At 44.6% G+C, this 18,366-nt stretch overlaps 1 protein-coding gene across 1 annotated transcript in view; it reads right to left on the reverse strand.

Moving 5' to 3' along the window:
- The window catches only part of LOC119464051 (obscurin-like), a 201,139-nt gene that overhangs the window by 175,914 nt on the left and 6,859 nt on the right, over positions 1-18,366 (reverse strand).

Genomic DNA, 18,366 nt, shown 5'->3' on the forward strand with positions numbered 1-18,366 from the left:
CGAATGAGCAGGGAAATACAAAAATATGTGTAGGACAGTTTTAAAGCTACAATATACTCATGTCCTTTGTTAGAAAGCAGTAAATCATCAAAAACGTCGTTGAATGATATGATGGTGAAAAACTATATTAATCGATAGTGTCAGTATTATTAAGACAATAAATAATCTTGTAAATTCAGTAGGCTTCAGTTAAGTCATATATACACAACCGCAGGGAGGTAGAAGGCGATCGCGCGAGCCAGTTAGGGATCTCCTCCTGATCCGACCGACTGGTGACTGGAAATTTTACGCTCAAATGATTGCAATGCTAATCATCCGAGCAGAAGTAAGCGTCATAGGCTTGCCAACATAATATGCGTAGCGAAAATGCGTTGTGGAACATAAACTGCGCAAAGGAATTCATTAAGTTGACGGAGCTAATGCGCTTTGATAAGTTTCTCTGTCAGATCAACCTTGACCGTGTAGAACACATTAGTATTGCCGTGTACTCCACATTAGAGCTCCTAAGAAATATAACTGAGGCGGACAATTTTCCACACGAGAAAATTTTTGTGCTTGGTCACTTTTGGATACTAGGTCAACATTTTTTGACAAAGTATCCAACCATCGGCACTTCCTGAATTCGCATCTCTTCTCGTTATTTTAGTGTTCCGGCAACATGACTGGTCGTTTCCATCCATCCGTCTAAAAGTTGGTCACAGTATTTTCACTATCTAAATTTCCTGTCGGACAAGAGCAGACACGGTGATGGAAATGATGCTAACACGTGATGTGTAAGATACCGAGGTGGCGCCGCATGTGTTGGTGCTTGTGGTGTCCAATACAGTCACCGCGCGAGTGCTCCTCTTGACATTTAAATCTTAGCGCAATCCTAGACATAACTTTGTAGAAAATTTGCTTTTCCGACCAAAATAGATGTTTTGAATGTCATGTTTTGTCAAAATGAGGCATCCACGACTGCTGCGATCGTCTCCACGGATCCGAAAACTCTCTAGCCCGAAAAGCTACCGATTGGTTATATATCGTGTGACATAGCTCTCTATTGTTGGTGCCGCATAGCAATGACTCGCAACAAGTGATCATGCTCGACGTGCCCTTTTTTGAGCTTCACTATGCGACCACCATGAACACCAGGGGGTGAATTCACAAAGCTTTTGTTCGTAAGTGCTGTTTGTCATCGGCCGGCAACCTTCGCTAGTAATATGTCCAGCATCACGGTTTCCTGTCATTTACCCTTACGAACAGTGTATGCAAGTTGTCGCCGCCTCATGACGGCGCCGGCAGCTCCTCTGCTCCGACGTGTGATGAAAAAAAAAAAAGTCCTTGCGAAGAATTGGTCCTTCTATAATGAAAACATTATTCAGCTCGTGGATGTGCGTAGAGGTATAAGTTATATTTCATAATGTTGTGTTTCAACAACGTCGGTCGAATCACAGTAATATGCATCAATTTGCGTGAATTTCCGTAACACTCTGTCATTTTGTCCCTCGAACTGACAAAACATACTTCTGCAGCGGAAACCATAAGTGGGTGCAATGCTTGCACGGAACTCGCGCAACAGTCGGCCCATTATTGAACCAAGCTCCTAGGGGCATGTTTTCTAACAAATTTTCATTTTGCATTCGGTTTGCACTTCACCATTGGCTCTGAAGTAACCGTGCCCCAACAGTCTCTGGGATTGGGGGAAGGATAATGAGAACTGACTGGAATCGAACGAAAAATAATGTTTATAACATACAGCCAAAATCGTCACAACGAAAGCGGTCTGCGACGAAGTGTTATAGTGATCCCGGCTGAAAAGCTGATGAGGACAAAGATAACAGGACGATGAGGACTAGGCGGTCGGAAGGCCACAATGCCTGTATTAGACGATCGTAAGGGCTGTAATGGAAGGCCGTAATGGCTGTTCACTCGTAGAATTACAGTAGTGAAAGCTTGTACTTTATGTTGCAATTTATATGTGTGATAGGAAACATCAATTTAACGAATGCATTCGCCCAATGAGAAGCAATTCCCTTGAACAAAAATCATTTTGAATTTGGACGCATGGTATGGAAAATATTAAAAAATCTGCTTAACATCGTGCAGTGTCCTACTGACGCCATTAGCACTGATCATTAATGTTAATTACATAAGACAATTTATTATAGAAGTAAGGCAGAATTCACTACCTGAGCATGTCGGTATCGCAGGACACACTGAAGCCGACAAGAGGGCTAGATGTGCAGATCATTGCACTCCTGTCACACTAACTCAATTCACGAGGGCTGATGCTAACATTAGAACAAAACAATTTTGCAAATCTATAACATAAATTCATCGATTTGAAGCCAATTACGTGAAAAGTCTTTTGTATTTAGTTGAGCCGCATCTGCAGTTTCTGATTTCCGCTGGTACTGGCCGTGACATAGACTCTCTTACTCGTCGTATCAGGTTCGAAATATAGTATACAGGTAGCTTTTCGTATCGTATACGTCGTTCAGTTATGCCTTGCTGCACGTGCGGCCATTCATTGGAGAACGTAGAACACGTTCTGATAAGCTGTCCTAAGTTATAACAGCAAATATAAGCTTTGAAGACAGCAATAATGGCCTTTGATGATCGTCCTTTCAGCATAGAAATGTTGCTTGGGCCATGGGATAACGTATCAATACAGCAATCAGCTCTGAAAACTTTAATAACCTTCCTTACTGAAAGGGATATTGTGCAGAAAGTGCAGAAAGAGTAGAAGGTGGTCTTTTATTGCGATGTCTTTTTTATATCCAATGTTTATACGCTTGTTTACGAAGTGTACTTTATGACGGAACGTTTTTGTTTCATATCCCATTATGTCATAATTCTTTGATTGTTCAACCATTTATTCTTTGTGGAGAAGCCGGCGACACAATAGTTGCCAGCATCCAAATAAATCGCTCAATCACTCACAACTCATTTAATTCGTAAGAGCTGTTTGCCACTGGCGAACAGTCCTATTGTAAATTTTGTCAATAGGGGCCCATATGTTCGCAACTAAAAATACCAGCTACGGCACGTTTCTTTTCACCATGTGCTTAATCAGGAGGGGCAGGAAAAGAATCAATTCAGAGCGGTCAACCAGACGCGCGTCGCGTTTGCTACGCTACGCAAGGGGGAAGGGGGTTAGGGGGTTAAAAGAATGAAAGAAGATGGAGGGAGGAAGTTAACAGCAATGCGAACACGTGCTGTTGTCCATCACGCCTACAATCGGTCCCCTAGGCGAGTTGATTTCATAGACCGTAGCACTGCCCGCGTCAGTTTGTAAACCTTCCTTACGTGGGGTCATGGCCCAAGGATCTCTGTCTCTGAAAGTGACTCCGAAGAACCATGGGCTTAAAATACGTCGGGTGTTTCCAGGATCTGATAATATTCGTTTGAGTGCACGTACCTGGCTGGTTTACCGACCCGACAAGTGAAAGAGACATGCGCACAAAACGCTTCGTCAAGTTCTACACGATTACGTCGTTATAATGCATCACCCATGCAACCCCCCCCCCCCCCCCCCCCCTCCGCGAGCAGCACATCAATGTTGGAATAAAATTTCACACAACCCAGATCTGCGCGAACGACAGAATAACTATTTGCTTGATGCGTTCTGCGACGCTGGAAGGTAACCTCCATGAAACAATGCTTAATGACAAAGTGAACGCGACAAACGGTTCTGTGCTACAAGAGACGCCTATTACTGTGGGACATCCCGCTCGGCGAACTGGTCGATGTCGCTGCGACAAACTGCAACCAATCGAAGCATTGCGATTGCAGCGAGGGTGTTTCTCCCGCGGCCATGTTCGAACGTAGTAGCCTTCGCTCCGGTGGTTTGCGTGCAGATTGACTATGCTTATTCATCCGGTACGTACCACCACTCGAGAGCAAAAACTGCAATCGGTGCTAAACCGATTGTTGGGCTGACAATGTTACATCTTTCTCCGATTGCATGTCCGAATAAAGTATGCAGTCTTCTTATTAATACATTTGTAGTTTTTCTTTCTGGAGTAGTCCGACATATTCTAAGACACACGGAGCTATGTCGACCACTAGGAAAAAAAAAAGAAAGAAAAACGTCGCTTATAATTCGCGAGACTTCTAAGTGCATTTACCCTACGCGCTTAGGCATCTGGTTTACAAAACTTCGTGTTTTCTCCAGGACACAAAAAAAAAAAGAAAGAAAAAGAAAACTGTAACTTCTCGGTATCACCTGTCTAGGGAGGGAGGGAGTAAAAGAGAGGCCGTATATAAGGTCAAGTTCAACGACGCATCATCATTGAAGATAAGCTTGGCATATCGCAAGAGTATATTTTTTTTATCTGTATATACGAGCGACAACAAGAGGCTTGCTATTCTTGACGCTTAGCCTGATATAATTGTGACTACAGAACGCATCTTTGAGTTTCTTGTAGTGACTTAATGATAAGACGTCATGTGAGTCTGCCGAAATACACAGTACCTTTTTGCGCCGATATGCGGAATGGGACTAAGAGCTTTTACACATTATTTTCACTTGCCACTGGCAGCGTCTCAGATGACTGGAAAACTGCGAGAGATTGACGCCCAGATTATAAAAAAAAAATGTACCTTTCGGAGTTTATCTTGTCCCCAACCTATCTTGTGTGTCTTTCCTGCCTTTAACGCAGCACGCCTGGTACTTCCAGGTCACGAACGACATTCGCGCAAATCGGCATCACATAGCATTTCTGACAGGAAAGTAGCGAACGCAACGTTTTTAAGAAAGGAAGTGCAAGCAATACAGGGCCGGTATGTTGTAGCGATGCCTTTCCGGTAATAATGCCTTTTCGCGCTTATCGCGCTTTGTCAGTGGTCAGAGCGACGGTCCGCTCGCGTTATCAACGTTGATATCGTGAGCGGACCGTCGCTCTGATCACTGACAAAGCGCGATAAGCGCGAAAAGGCATTATTACTTTAAAGGCATCGCTACAATATACCGGCCCAGATGACGATCATTGTTTCGGGACAAGATTCCATCTAAAAGGGTGTAAGTAAGTTTTTTTTAGAGTGAGTCCGCAAAATCGGTAGTCCCTTAGACGTACAAACTTACAGGTCAGTGAGTTTAATAAATAGTGAGTAAATAATAAATTAATTTTAATTAGGGGGTTTTACGTGCCAAAACCACGATCTGATTATGAGGCACGCCGTAGTGGGGGACTCCGGAAATTTGGACCACCTGGGGTTCTTTAACGTGCACCTAAATCTAAGTACACAAGTGTTTTCGCATTTAGTGTCACTGTTAGACTCCAGTAGTAAGATTCTGGAGCATTTCTTGTGTAAACATATTACGAACTTTCTAGGAAATAATATTTTTTTTCGTAAAAAAAAACAACGTGGTTTTCTACGTGAGCTTTCAACAGTTAGCCAGCTCCTACACACAAGAATACGGCCAAGCCGAACTGAATTTCTTCAACTTCGTGAAAGTGTTTGGCCCGTGTGTCGCACCAAAAGGTCTTGCACAAATTAAAATACGTCTGCAACAATGATAAAATCGAAGCATGGTTCGTCGCATACCTTAATTGAATGATCGTATCCATTACGTAGGCGCCGATGACTGAGCATTTGAAAAGGCAAATGTCAAGGCACTTTTGTGTTTCTTTGAAGCGACTGGTCCGTGCGAATGCCTTTGACTTAGTGGCGCTCGCACGGACCAGCCATTCGCACGGAATTCACCGCTGCGTTCCTTCCTCGCTCTCTGATCTTTCTATTCCCCTGTTCCCCTCCCCTCCAACCAAGAAGAGCCGACCAGACGCTCTTCTGAATAACATCCCTGCCTTCTGCCTTTTCTACTCCTCCGGCGTCCCGCAAGTGCCCGTATTTGGGCCTTTGTTATTCTTATTGTTGATCAACGACCTTGAAATTTCCCCATCCCATTTCTATTTTTTTTTTCTTTTCTGCTTCTGACTACCAAAATCCACTTATTGATTGCCTCTCTGTTGTTTTATAATGGAGCGCCAAATGCCAAATGGTCTTAAATCCTGCCAAATGTGTACGAGGTCTGTTAGAAAAGTATCCGACCTTTGGCTGAAGAAAAAAAAAAAAAAAACTGGCATAACTGAAGCGTTGGAAACCTAATCACCCTCAAAGTAGCCTCCTTAGGACTCCACAAACTTCTCCCAGCGGTGCTGCTATTGTTGGAAGCATTACGAGAAGGCTTCTTTCGGAATAAAGTTTAACTCAGCTGTCGTTGCAGCCATAATGTCCTGACTTGTCTGAAATCGCGCTCCTTTCAATGGCCTCTTGATTTCGGGAAACAGCCAGAAGTCGCAGGGGGCCATGTCAGGAGAGTAAGGAGCCTGTTGAACTACAGGAGTCTGGTTTTTCACCAAAAAAGTCTGAATCAAGTGCGAGGAATGTGCAGGAGGATTGTCGTGATGGATGCGCCAATGTCCTGTTGACCATAACTCCGATCTCTTGCGCCGCACAGCATCACGTCGGCGACGGAGGACATCCCTGTAGTACTCTTTGGTGATTCTTTGACCCTGTGGTACGTACTCGTGGTGTACCACACCACGGGAGTCAAAGAAAGCAGTCAGCATCACTTTGACGTTGCTGCGCACTTGGCGGGCCTTCATTGAACTTGGTGAAGTGGAATGCTTCCACTGTGACGACTGGGACTTGGTTTCCGGGTCGTACCCGTACACCCAAGACTCGTCACCAGTTATTATGGTGTTCGTGAAGTCGGGGTCACTGTTTGTGGAATCCAGCATGTCCTGTGAGACTTCAACACGAAGTTGCTTTTGCTCCACCGTGAGCAGCTTCGTCACGAATTTCGCCGCAACTCTCTTCATTGCCAAATTTTCGGTCATAATAGAATGTGCAGAAAAAGTGCTGATGCCCACCGCTTCCGCAATTTTTCGGATAGTCATACGACGGTCCTGCATCACCACAGCCTTCACTTCGGCAATGACCTGGTCATTTCGGCATGTTGATGGCCGACCGGAGCGTGGCTCGCTCTCCACCGATGTGCGGCCATCTTTAAACCGGTTGTACCACTCTTTAATCTGTGTGCTGCTCATAGCATCGTCACCGAAAGCCGTCTGAATCTTCCGAATGGTTTCCACTTGGCTGTCGCCCAGTTTCTGGCAAAAGTTGATGCACTAGTGCTGCGCCAGTCGCTCCGTCATTTTCGTTGCAATAAAAAAAAAAAAAAAAACGACGAGAGCACTGCGCCCTACCTCACTCAAACGCTGCGTCCCAGCGACTGACGTTATCGGCAGGCGGGATAAAATTCACGCATGCCCACGAAGGTTCAAGGTCGGCTGATGCAAGCGCGCTTGTTCCATATCCATCAGGTGCTCACAAAAAAATAAGGTCGGATACTTTTCTAACAGACCTCGTAGATATGTATGGCAGTGACGTGGCAATGTACATATGGTAATGTATGCATATGACGTGCCTGTGAAAAAAAGTGTAGTGCCCTTCCACTCTGTTAAGGTGTATTAAGGAGGATTAGGGTTGATTACGGTGGATTAAGGTCGATTAAGGCGGATGAAGGAGGATTAAGGTGTCTTAATTTTGATGCTTGATTAGGGTGTCTGTCTTGATGCTTTAATTGCATATACAGGGTGTTTCATTTTAGCTGCACCAACTTTAAAAAAAATTGCCTGTGGCAGATAGCACAAATATAATCCTTGATCTAAACTACTTGATGAGGCGGCCATTACTTCCACGGTAAATCAAAACGCCGAATTTAATAATTAATATAATTAGACTAATTAACTTTTGAATAAATTCTTTTACGGCACATCTTTCAATCTACGAATTATAGCCGCTGAGTTCGCAAGGCGTATCCATTTGGAACGAATTGTCAGGACTGAACTAGTTTCGGTATGTTAATCTTCAAAGTGTACGGCGAAACAGGCTACTGTGGAGTCAATTTTGTCGACGCGACTTTTTTCTACACACCCTGTCAACGGACGCACTTTTGGTTAGAACCTAGCCATATACAGCTTCGCTGTAAAAGTACAAGTACCTCGGTGTAATAATTTCAACAAGCCTGAGGTGGAAGCCGCACATTAAGGTTATATAGTGTCAAACGCTATATACTATACGTTCCTGCGGAAAAACTTGCGGCACAGCGCCCCAGTCCAGCGACTAAACTTACAGCTTACAAAAATTTGATTCGGCCTGCGCTTGAGTATGCCGACGTGGTGAGATCCTACGACTGGAAATAGTTTTAACGCATTGGAAAACGTTCAGAAGAAGGCGCTCTGTTTTATATTCAATCGGTATAACCCACGGTCGTCATTTCTGAACTTTCTAGATTATCATCGCTTCCACGGCTAGCCACTTGAAGAAATATTAACATACTAATAATATATAATATAATAATAATAATAATAATAATAATAACATAATTATTAATTATAATAATAATATTAACAGACCGGAGCTGATCTTTAGCCCTGTAAATGGTGGTGTTGGTCGCAATGCGACTGATTACGTCAGTACCGATGCCAATAAACGAACTAGAAAAAAACATTGACCGACGATTACGATACTTCCTAATGACAAATTTACGCGCAGCTCTGTGCACGTGTTTTCATTTCGCGATATATTGGCTGGCGCTGACAAGCTGCCTCGTGCGGCACCTTGCAAACGGAGCGAAGTGTGGCGCGACTGCCTCGCTAATTGGGAGATCGCGAGAGGCAACGCGTGGATGTCGCGTGGGTGCGATTCACAGCAGCCGCCACAGACAGACCTCCTCTCATGCAGCGCTTTGTTTCCATACAGACGACGCGCACTACTCTGGCGCCATCTCGTAGCCATCGCCGCCGCAAAGCCTGTCCTGCGCGGCACTACGCTTTTCTTCTCACGCTTTAGCCATACCCTCCTGCTCCGCTTTCTGCCTCATGGTTCCGCTACACCCTCCTCCTCCGCATTCCTCGTCGTGCTCTCTTCGCTATCAACGTCTTTGATCTCCCGCTGCGCTCCGCGTTCGCTTTCGTCCTTCGTTGTGCTCGTTTGCTAGGTTACGAGGGACAACGCCGACGCTCGCCGCAGGAACGGGCGCCTAAGAACTGCGCTCTCAAAAGATGACAGTTTTTATCCAGCGGTCGTGGCTTAGTAAATACTGTTGCAACAAGGCAGTGTTTTTGTCCTCGTACTGTCAAATAGGAAGAAGCTACCAGCTGAAGTCGTATCAGAAACCACTTCAGACACGTTCTCAGCTATAGAATTGAAACACTTTTTATCTGAAGTTGGGTAAGAAAAATTGTTTGCCTTACATTTTGGACTTGTGTACATTTTCGACGTTCGCGAGTGCATCTTGAGTGCTGATCATATCTTGTCCTTGACCACATTGCCGCCCTGCCATCTGCTAGCCGCCTGGTTAGCTTAGATGGTAGAGCGGCTGTCCTGGAAAGGCGGTGGTCCCATGTTTGAGTCCCGGACAAAGACGAATTTTTCTTCCACTGCGAGGCCTTTCTTTCGAGGAAACCGTACTGGTTTCCTTTGTAGCAATTGCTACCATTAGGTGGACGTCATATTTTCCGTTTAATATCTTGTCCGTGTGCCTGCTTTGCTATGTACACGTGAAGTTTGTTATCGGCATTTACGTGTAGCATTGTTACTTTTAATTATCCTGTTCTCTGTCTAATGAAGTCATGCCCAGATTTATTCTATTGTCATTTTGTCCCTACATTTACTTCCTTGTGAATATTGGTTTAAGAATAATTTAATGGTTTCACAAATGATGGGGGGGGGGGGGCGAGTAGTGTTTTTTATAGAGGCCATTTTACAGCAGAGCGGTCTATTGATAGGATCCCGCGATTTCTTCGGGGCGTAACGTTGAGAGAAAACAATGGTGGGCCGATTCCGGTGGCGCTGCAGGGCAGAGCAATGGCTCATACCCCAGTAAGGCAGAGGTTCAAACATTATGGAGTTTCGATGGTTTCGATTCGTTCCGGGATTCAATCCCGTGACCTCGTGCTTAGCAGCCCAACACTATAGCCATTAAGCAACCACGGCGGGTAAGGCAGAGGCTACAAGCAGTAACTCGTCAATGGCAAGAACCCCAGGTGGTCCAAATTTCCGGAGTCCCCCACTACGGCGTGCCTCATAATCACATCGTGGTTTTGGCACGTAAAACCCCATAATTTAATTTTTTGAAATACTCCCGTAAACAAGCAAAAATACAATGGCTCATACTCCCGTAAGGTATAGGCTACAAGCACTCATCAAAGTGAAGCGAACAGTGCCTACATTCTTTGGAATCACGCGTACAGCATACAGAACAGCATACGTTTCAATAAAGAACAAGCTCAAAACAAGCATCCGAACCACATAATTGATGATAAGGCACTCCTGATAACAATGCGAAGCACATAGCGCTCCCCGCATACGTTTCCCGGTGAAGATTATTGTTGCGCAACCTGCCGCGGCGACGGCAGCTTGCGACGTGGGCAGTGCTATTCCTAGCCTTTCGTATATAAAATAACCAGCCTACAACTGATTTCAATGTTGCAGCGCCGCTATGGGCGCTGTCGTGCTGTCAAAATTACCATTACTCCCATTACTACCATTACTCTAAAGCCATAAAGCATTGCATAGCCCCCTCAGCACTTGTAGTGGTGGTTCTCAACAGCTTCACTGGACATCCACTTTCGTACGGCCGTGATGGCGAGTAAATTATTGTGTTTTCTATTGTACTGACATCCTGCTTTGTTCTCCCCCGACGGATACCAGCTGCCTTGGCCTGCAGATGCGGCCGGCAGCTTATATATGAATAAATAAAAACAAAGAGCGCGCAGTGCGCGTCACGACCGATCACTCGAACAGCTGACGTCATCGACTGCTCTGTCTATCTTCTGCCGGCGCGTTACACTTCGCAAACCACCGCTGACAGCACTATATCCATCGCGTGATTGTGTAGCTATTTTGGCCTTGCTTAAGAACCAGTACTTGGAGAGACAGGCAGCCAGGGTTAAAATGGGGTCTAACTAGAGGAGTAGGATGAAGTACGCCCCCGGCTGCTCAATTTCACTTCTATGCAGAAAAAAATAAGTTTGCTTTAAAAATAAATAAGGTAAAAAGGCAAAATTGGCGGTGCATCCATACATTGCAGATGATTGGCGACGTTAGTGGGATTAGCCATATTTCTTATGATGGGTGTGTAATTGGTGATTGTATGTTTTTATGATGATTGTTCTGATGTTACCCTTTCAGACACCCCGAAAACTGGTTGGTGCCAACATCGCGCATCAATACGGGGAAAGAGCGCCTGCAACACATCCTTCCTTCCCTTCTCAACGCGTACGAATCGGCTAACATCAACTTGTTTACCTGTACCCAACGAGATATACGTTCCATATGCAATTCATATGTAAAAGAATGCACCATTGAGTAATCTTTAAATACAGTTAAGCTTAACATAGGATGTATTCTTTGTTCTATTTATATTGTGTCTATTATTATTTGTCATTCGTGCTGTTATTTCATGCATGTTATTTGACGATTGTCTTAAATATGTGTAATCACGCTTCGGACGAAGTAATTTGGTTTGTGCACATATAAGTGCAGATAACATTTTGTTTCGTCTTATGTTTTTGCTATATTGTTACTTTTGAAATATTTTTTTTAACATGAAGCCGTCATGTCTGCGATTAGATTGCCTGTCGCGGCTGCTTTGTATTTCGGGGCTGCGGCCAAGTCAAGCTGTCCAGGACAGCTTTTTCTGCAGCTCCTCTGTCTGTATTTCTTGAGGCAGAAATAAATTATTATTATTATTATTATTATTATTATTATTATTATTATTATTATTATTATTATTATTATTATTATTATTATTATTATTATTATTATTATTATTATTGTGCCCCATGCCGAATGATGCCACGACACAGTATACCTTGTTGTGATCACTGCATCCCAGTTGAGCCTTCGTAGCAACCCCCACTATCCCTAGTATCCTGGCTGCAACTTCATTGCAATGACTATCCATCAAGCGGCCGCACTCGATGCGGAGGTGTCTGTTGGGGATGGGGCGCCACGATTAAATACATTTAAGGCTACATGCCTCTTGTGTCACTTGGGAACATTCATTCTTGGGGATTGGCTAATAATACCAATATCGCATACGCAGTGACAAAGTTGTCTGTTCGGGCACGTACCCAGTGGTCCATATTCAGTGGCCCAACTTGTCTACTAGGCCAGACAGTAGCCAGCAGCAAGTTGACTATTGGGGCATGTACCCAGCGACCCATGTTGTCTGTCTGCTGGGCAAGACAGCAGCCAGCACATACGTAGTGGACCGAGCTAGCAGGCAACTTGGGCCATTGGACATGTGTAAAAGGTTAGATACGGACAAACATACCGAAAACTAAGTGGAGTTCCCGAGAATGCTAATCGCATTAAAAATAACAATATTAATAAGGACGCTTTAGCATGCACAATCAATCCCACACATCAGTGAAAGCAAAAAAAAAACAAAAAAAAACAAAAAAACGGACGGAACGTTAACAAAGAAGGCGAGTCACTGCATAAAATTGTACCTAGTCTTCTCAGCAATCTCCGTACTTAAACAAATTTCCGAGAGAACCAATCTCGTGATGAATGTCGGCGTTATTGTGATTATAGCATTGCAGCATTGAGGCAAGACGCCATATTGCTGCCACCGAAATGTGTCCTGTATGAGGCGCGTTTGCAGCCGTGTCCATCAGCCACCGAGGTTGCTTAGTGGCGTTGGCGTTGCGCTGCTACGCACGAGGTCACGGGATGAAATCTCGGTGGCGGCGATTACGTTTCAGTGAGGGTGAAATAAAAGCAAAAATGGCCGCATATCTGCTTGCTTCGCTGCCATTGACGTCAATAGACGACAGTCTTCTGCCGCCCCTAATACGTGACACCCGCTCTTCTCCCCTCCCACCCCTTACGCTCTTCCCCTCTCCTCTCACTCCTCCCATGATGGATGCAATGGACATTTTGCTGAATTCAATTCAAATTTCCCGCGTTCGCCCTGCTTTAGCGCCTTCCGTTGGGACCGTTTATTACTGTTGGATTAAAGTCGGCTACAAAGCCGCGGCTTCCGTCGACTTGTTTTTAATGTGTAGCGTCTCTTCGACACCATTTCTAACGCGTTGATGTTTTTCATTTGCAGCGTTTCATTTTTCATTTCTTTCTGTCTCTCTCTTTCTCTCTATCTGTGTTTCTCTTTCTTTCTCTCTCTCTTTCTTGAAATGTATCTCTCTCTCGCTCTCATTTTCTCTTTCTCTCTGTTAGTTCTGTTAGAATCGTTGGTACAACGCAATCATATGGTTCCCATAAATGCATGTTCTGCAAGCGCGGGTGTATAGCCTTAGTGGCTATAACTTGTGACGCTCGCCTTCGGGCCGTGGGTACCCGGGCTCGAATTCCGCCTTGCCAAGAGAGTTTTTATTTATTTATTTATTTATTTATTACTCTTGCTCTCTGTCTTTCTTTCTCTCTCTGCACCTCCTCTCTTCATGTTTGGTTTTGGCCGGGCGGTTGAATCGAGTGACAGAGAGACAGACGAAGCTTTTCCGCGTTTAGGTAGCCCAAGAAAGACTATCGTCATTAAAATACACGTGTACCTGCATTCGTGCACGTTAAGGAACCCGAGGTTGTCGTAATTGAATCCCGAGCCCCCAGTGCGGCGCGCCTGATAATCAGATATTGGTTTTGGCGCGCAATACCCCATAATTTTAAGCCGCGTTGATCTCTCGCGCTTCCCACTGAACACGCAGCGCCATCTCGCAGTGCCGCGTAATTCGCGCGTTGCGCCTGTGTGAATACATATTCAGATAAGATTGTCTCAACCTGGCGTATGTTTTTTAGAAGTTGAGCCCTGAGACAGTGACATCTCGGACAAGGTCGCGCGCATGTGCAGGAGGGTGCCTGACAGATCATTGCGGTGTGTAAATTGTATGGGATTAAGGAGCTTTGGGAAGTGTATAGTAGCTTTAAGAGGAACCAAATATTTGTTTTAATGCGTATTTGCTTAAGACACATTTACATTTAAAAGGACTGAAATATGAATATGGTCACCATATTGGCAAAAGCGATGTAAAAATTGAAATGATTTGATTTTTGACACGATCACTGAGGTGAGGTTTCAATATTGATGTTTTATTCCGAACTATAAAGGTGTGCTTTAATAGCGCAATAGAAACACTGATTCAGAAAAAAATCTGCGTCTTAGAAAGAAAGCGTCGAAAATGTTGCAGGGCAGTGAGCATCTTATGATATTCAACACAACGCCAAAAGTGCAAAGATCTTGTTTTCTTAAACGGCCCATGACATGGTCATCTGATTACTCTCAGTTTATCATTGTAACTGAGAGTAGAAGGGCCTATATGATTATACACGCATACACACAAAATAAAAAAATAAATAATAACTGGGCTTTCAGCGCACATTTTCACTCATTAGTTTAATTTGAAAGCGCTGGTTCTAAGCCCTCCCATTGACACTGACCGCCAATTTGGCAAGGACTAAGTGACGTCAGAAAATCCGGGTCATCGGGGTGTCGTCGGCCCCGAAGCAGTTCTAGGGAACACCGGGCGTTTTGCTCCGCATGCTATGCACGCTCTTGCACCCAACGGCGATACAGGAGCTTTGCCGTTGAATTGTACCCGCACTTTCTTCACTCACACAGTAAAAAGCAGCAGCAGCAGACCGTCGAGACGCACACTTGAAAAACGAAACGACGCGTGGCGATCATGACTTCTTTCCAAGCTTCCGGTGCTTGCAGTGAATAAAAACGTGGCCTTTGAGATCGGCTTCTTTTACTTCGAGGGAGCCGTTTCTGGGGTCCGTTTCAGTTTGTCAGCACTCAGTGTTGCCAGACTGCTGTATGGCTTCAGTGCGATATAAAAAATTCAAATACGAATTTTGTATTAGCACCGAATACGCCCAAATTTTGCCTGCTTGCTGTGGAATGTGTATGGCTTAATATGTAATGAAAAATTGAAGTTCGAAAATTTGGTGTCGTGGCCCAGTGGAAAGTTTGTGGGCCCTATGAGCAATGGAGCATCTCGAAGAGCGAATGACTATTAGTCACTAACTATTAGTGCACTAACACACGCGTCAGCGAACTAACCGCTCATTTCTCTTCTTTCCTTCCCTCCTCTCTCTCCCTGTCATCTTTGTGTTCCCTCTTCCCATTCCCCCGGTGTAGGGTAGCCAACCGGACGTTATCCTGGTTAACCTCCCTGCCTTCTGCCTTTCTCGTATTTCCTCCTCCCTCGAAGAGCGAATAAATGCGACACATATTGTGCTGTGCGCATGTTGCGCACTACCACAGTTTTGGAAACAATGTTATCAGTGCACCAACCTAACAGTGACGCAAATGCCTTTTGAAGCTCAATGCAGTCGCAAACACTGCAGACATTCTTGAACATTTAAGTCAGCAGTGTATTGTCGGAATGAATAATGTTCAATTGCCGACGAAACGTAATTTCCAAACAATAAGAAAAGGGCCTAGAACTGATTTCTTAGGAAGTTTGCTTGTGACATGGTAGCTATCATAACTCAATTCATTAAAGTTGACATTGCAAACGAACAACTGCGGTGCATATATCACGCGATGATCATTGTGTCTGCAATGTTTTATGCGGCGATGCAATCCGCGAAAACTGCTGTAAGTACAAACGAATAACCGCGCGCCCTTCTTGGAGGAGCCGCTCTTACCGCAAGCAGTGACGACGTCACTGCTGTGGCCTCTGCGTAGCATATTTGCGCTGCCGGCGGAACGTGCACGTTCCGCCTTGAGCGCAAATATAGCCAGCTGCAACCCAAACAACTCGCGGATTCCCGTTTGCAGAGCACGCAAAATGCCGCCGGAAATGCGTCACGCAGAATGAAAAGAAGGGAGAGAAGAAAGAAGGTGGAGTGGTGACGTAAATGTTATGAGGGCCCTCGCCTATGACATATATAGGAGAAGAAAGCATTGCTAGCGCTTGTCGTAGGTAATGGGAGAAGCCCTGCTGCGGGTAAGGTAACTGGCCTCCTCGCACCATCCCCTCACACTCATTTGCTCCTATACCCGCTATTACTAAGCCTTTCTTAACAATACTTGCGGGATAATGCTTGCTGGACGGTGATGAATGACTTCCAGTGTACAACTAAAGTTTTCGACAAGCTGCGGTGGGGAGTCTATAATGCTTGCAAAGCTAGATCTATTGCTCAAATAGTTAGCAATAGCGCAGTAATGCAAGAAGACATGCCAGTTTGCGTGGCCTTTACAATGAAGAGCTAATGGCAAACTATACATCAAATGCTTTATATGGAGATATTTAGGCCAAAATCATCGTCGTCGTCAGCCTGTTTATGTCCACTGCAGGACAAAGGCCTCTCCCCGCGATCTCCAAGTACACCTGTCTTACGCCAGCTGATTCCATCTTGTGCCTCCAAATTTCCCAATTCCATCAAACCACCTAATCCTATGTCGTCTTCGACTGCGCTTCCCTTTCCTACGCCCCCTACTATGGATGCTCTGAAAGCATGTGGAATGAAAATAACCAACTTGATAGTCAGTGTGCGATCCGACCGAAGACAATTATGTCCATGTATGTCGCCATTATTCATTTTTTCTAATACACTAACGATCATGCAAGACCAAGACAGAGGAGTAGGATAGTGGAGTGCGTAATAATAATGCATAAATGACGCATAAGCGTACGAAGCAAAACGTCAGATGCGGTCCCAAACTGTTTCAAAGCACACGACATGTGCACAGAGGTGGCCCCTCATTTCCCGTCGTCGCACAGTCTAAGCCCAAATGGCGGTCGTTGTCAGTGGAAGGGGTATAGAGGCAGCGATTTCAAATTGAAATTTCGAGTTAAACAGACCTGTATGCGCGCGAAAAGCCCAGTTTTGTTTTGTATAACCAAACTGGGCACATTCTCGTCGTTGCTTCGCGTTCGCGCGAACGGCAATGGATTCCTAATGACTGGCCCGGTCGAATGGCTCGTTAAACAAGTGCCCTACAAATATTTCTCCGAACAATCTAACACTGCAACCTATTTCATGGGTGTACGAGTTACTTTTTTATTCAATAATCGTGTACCCTTTGCGGCAGTTTGCGAAAGAACACGAGAACGCGTGGAAATATCTGGGAGCCTATAGATAAAATCATGTGACGCCCGTGCGTGGTCACAGTTATATGGAGCAACGCTTGGTGTTTATTGATTTTTTGTTTTGTTTTATTGTGACATTTCATTCGAGTAGACATAAAGGACGAACGAGGTCAGTATTCACAGAAAGGTTCTCACGCTAGAACAGCTCATAAGAAGAACGGCCGAATTCACAGAACCTCTTATTCATAAGTGCTCTGTTGCCATTGGCCGGCAACCTTCGCTATAGTATGTCTAGCATCAGGATTGGCTGGAATTTTCGCTTACGAACAACTTTAGCGTAAGAGTTTTCTGTGAATACGGGCCCAGATTTACGAAAGCAGGGACAGGGCTATTACTCGCAACTTCAATTTCTGAAAAGTTCACATAAGTTAAACGCTTATTCATCGATATCAGTTAAATTATTTAATATATTTCGAAGCATTTCGAAACAAAAAAGTTATGTATTGTCACCAACAATCACATCGAACGTTTTGTCATAAATGCCTCGTGGTGTGTTTTCGGCACCTGCATGCCAGCGCACAATGTGTCGTTGGTAAGCCAGTTTCAACAAATATTTGGGTTTTCTATCTTGACCGCTCACACTTTAGATGCCTAAAGTATTAAACCTCGGAAAAAGCATATTCTACGATGCATTCGAGCTCATACGAGAGGTGTTCCACTTGTCTGATGTCATATAATGACGATGGCCGCATGCCAAGAGTGTGGCCTCCGAATCAAGGTCCGGCCCCGCAGTGGAGCAGCAAGGACGTGTCGTCACCTGACGTAAACGTCATGACATGTCGTTTACGTCAGGACGTGAACGACGTGCACGTGTATCGAATGCCATGCAAAACTATCGAACTAGCAGTGATTGGCCACGGTGTTATCGTTCTAAAGCGCTTAATAAAATGTCAATGTGTGTCGCCCTACGTAACTGGTTACTGACTTCAAAAAAAGAAAAAAAAAACTGAACGGATCACGTAACAGGCAACGCAACGGAGAGCTGCCCCTTACACTTATTTTCTTCTTCTTTTTTTCAATTGCTATATATTGACGTGGGTCTTTATCCCAACAACTATAAAGGGAAATTTGGCGCTTAACAGGTGCTTCGTTTTGAGTGAAAATTCGCAACAAGTTGGAACGTTCTTGGTTTGCATTGTTCCATAAGGCACTGTGGGCATCGTTGTTTGCCTGGTTAGCAGCGTATTAAAAGTAGCCGACAGGCAGCGACATCCTTGCACGTATCTCCAGATGCTCGCTTCTCCAATGA

This window comes from Dermacentor silvarum, chromosome 1, assembly GCF_013339745.2.
Source record: "Dermacentor silvarum isolate Dsil-2018 chromosome 1, BIME_Dsil_1.4, whole genome shotgun sequence".
Lineage (NCBI taxonomy): Eukaryota > Metazoa > Arthropoda > Arachnida > Ixodida > Ixodidae > Dermacentor > Dermacentor silvarum.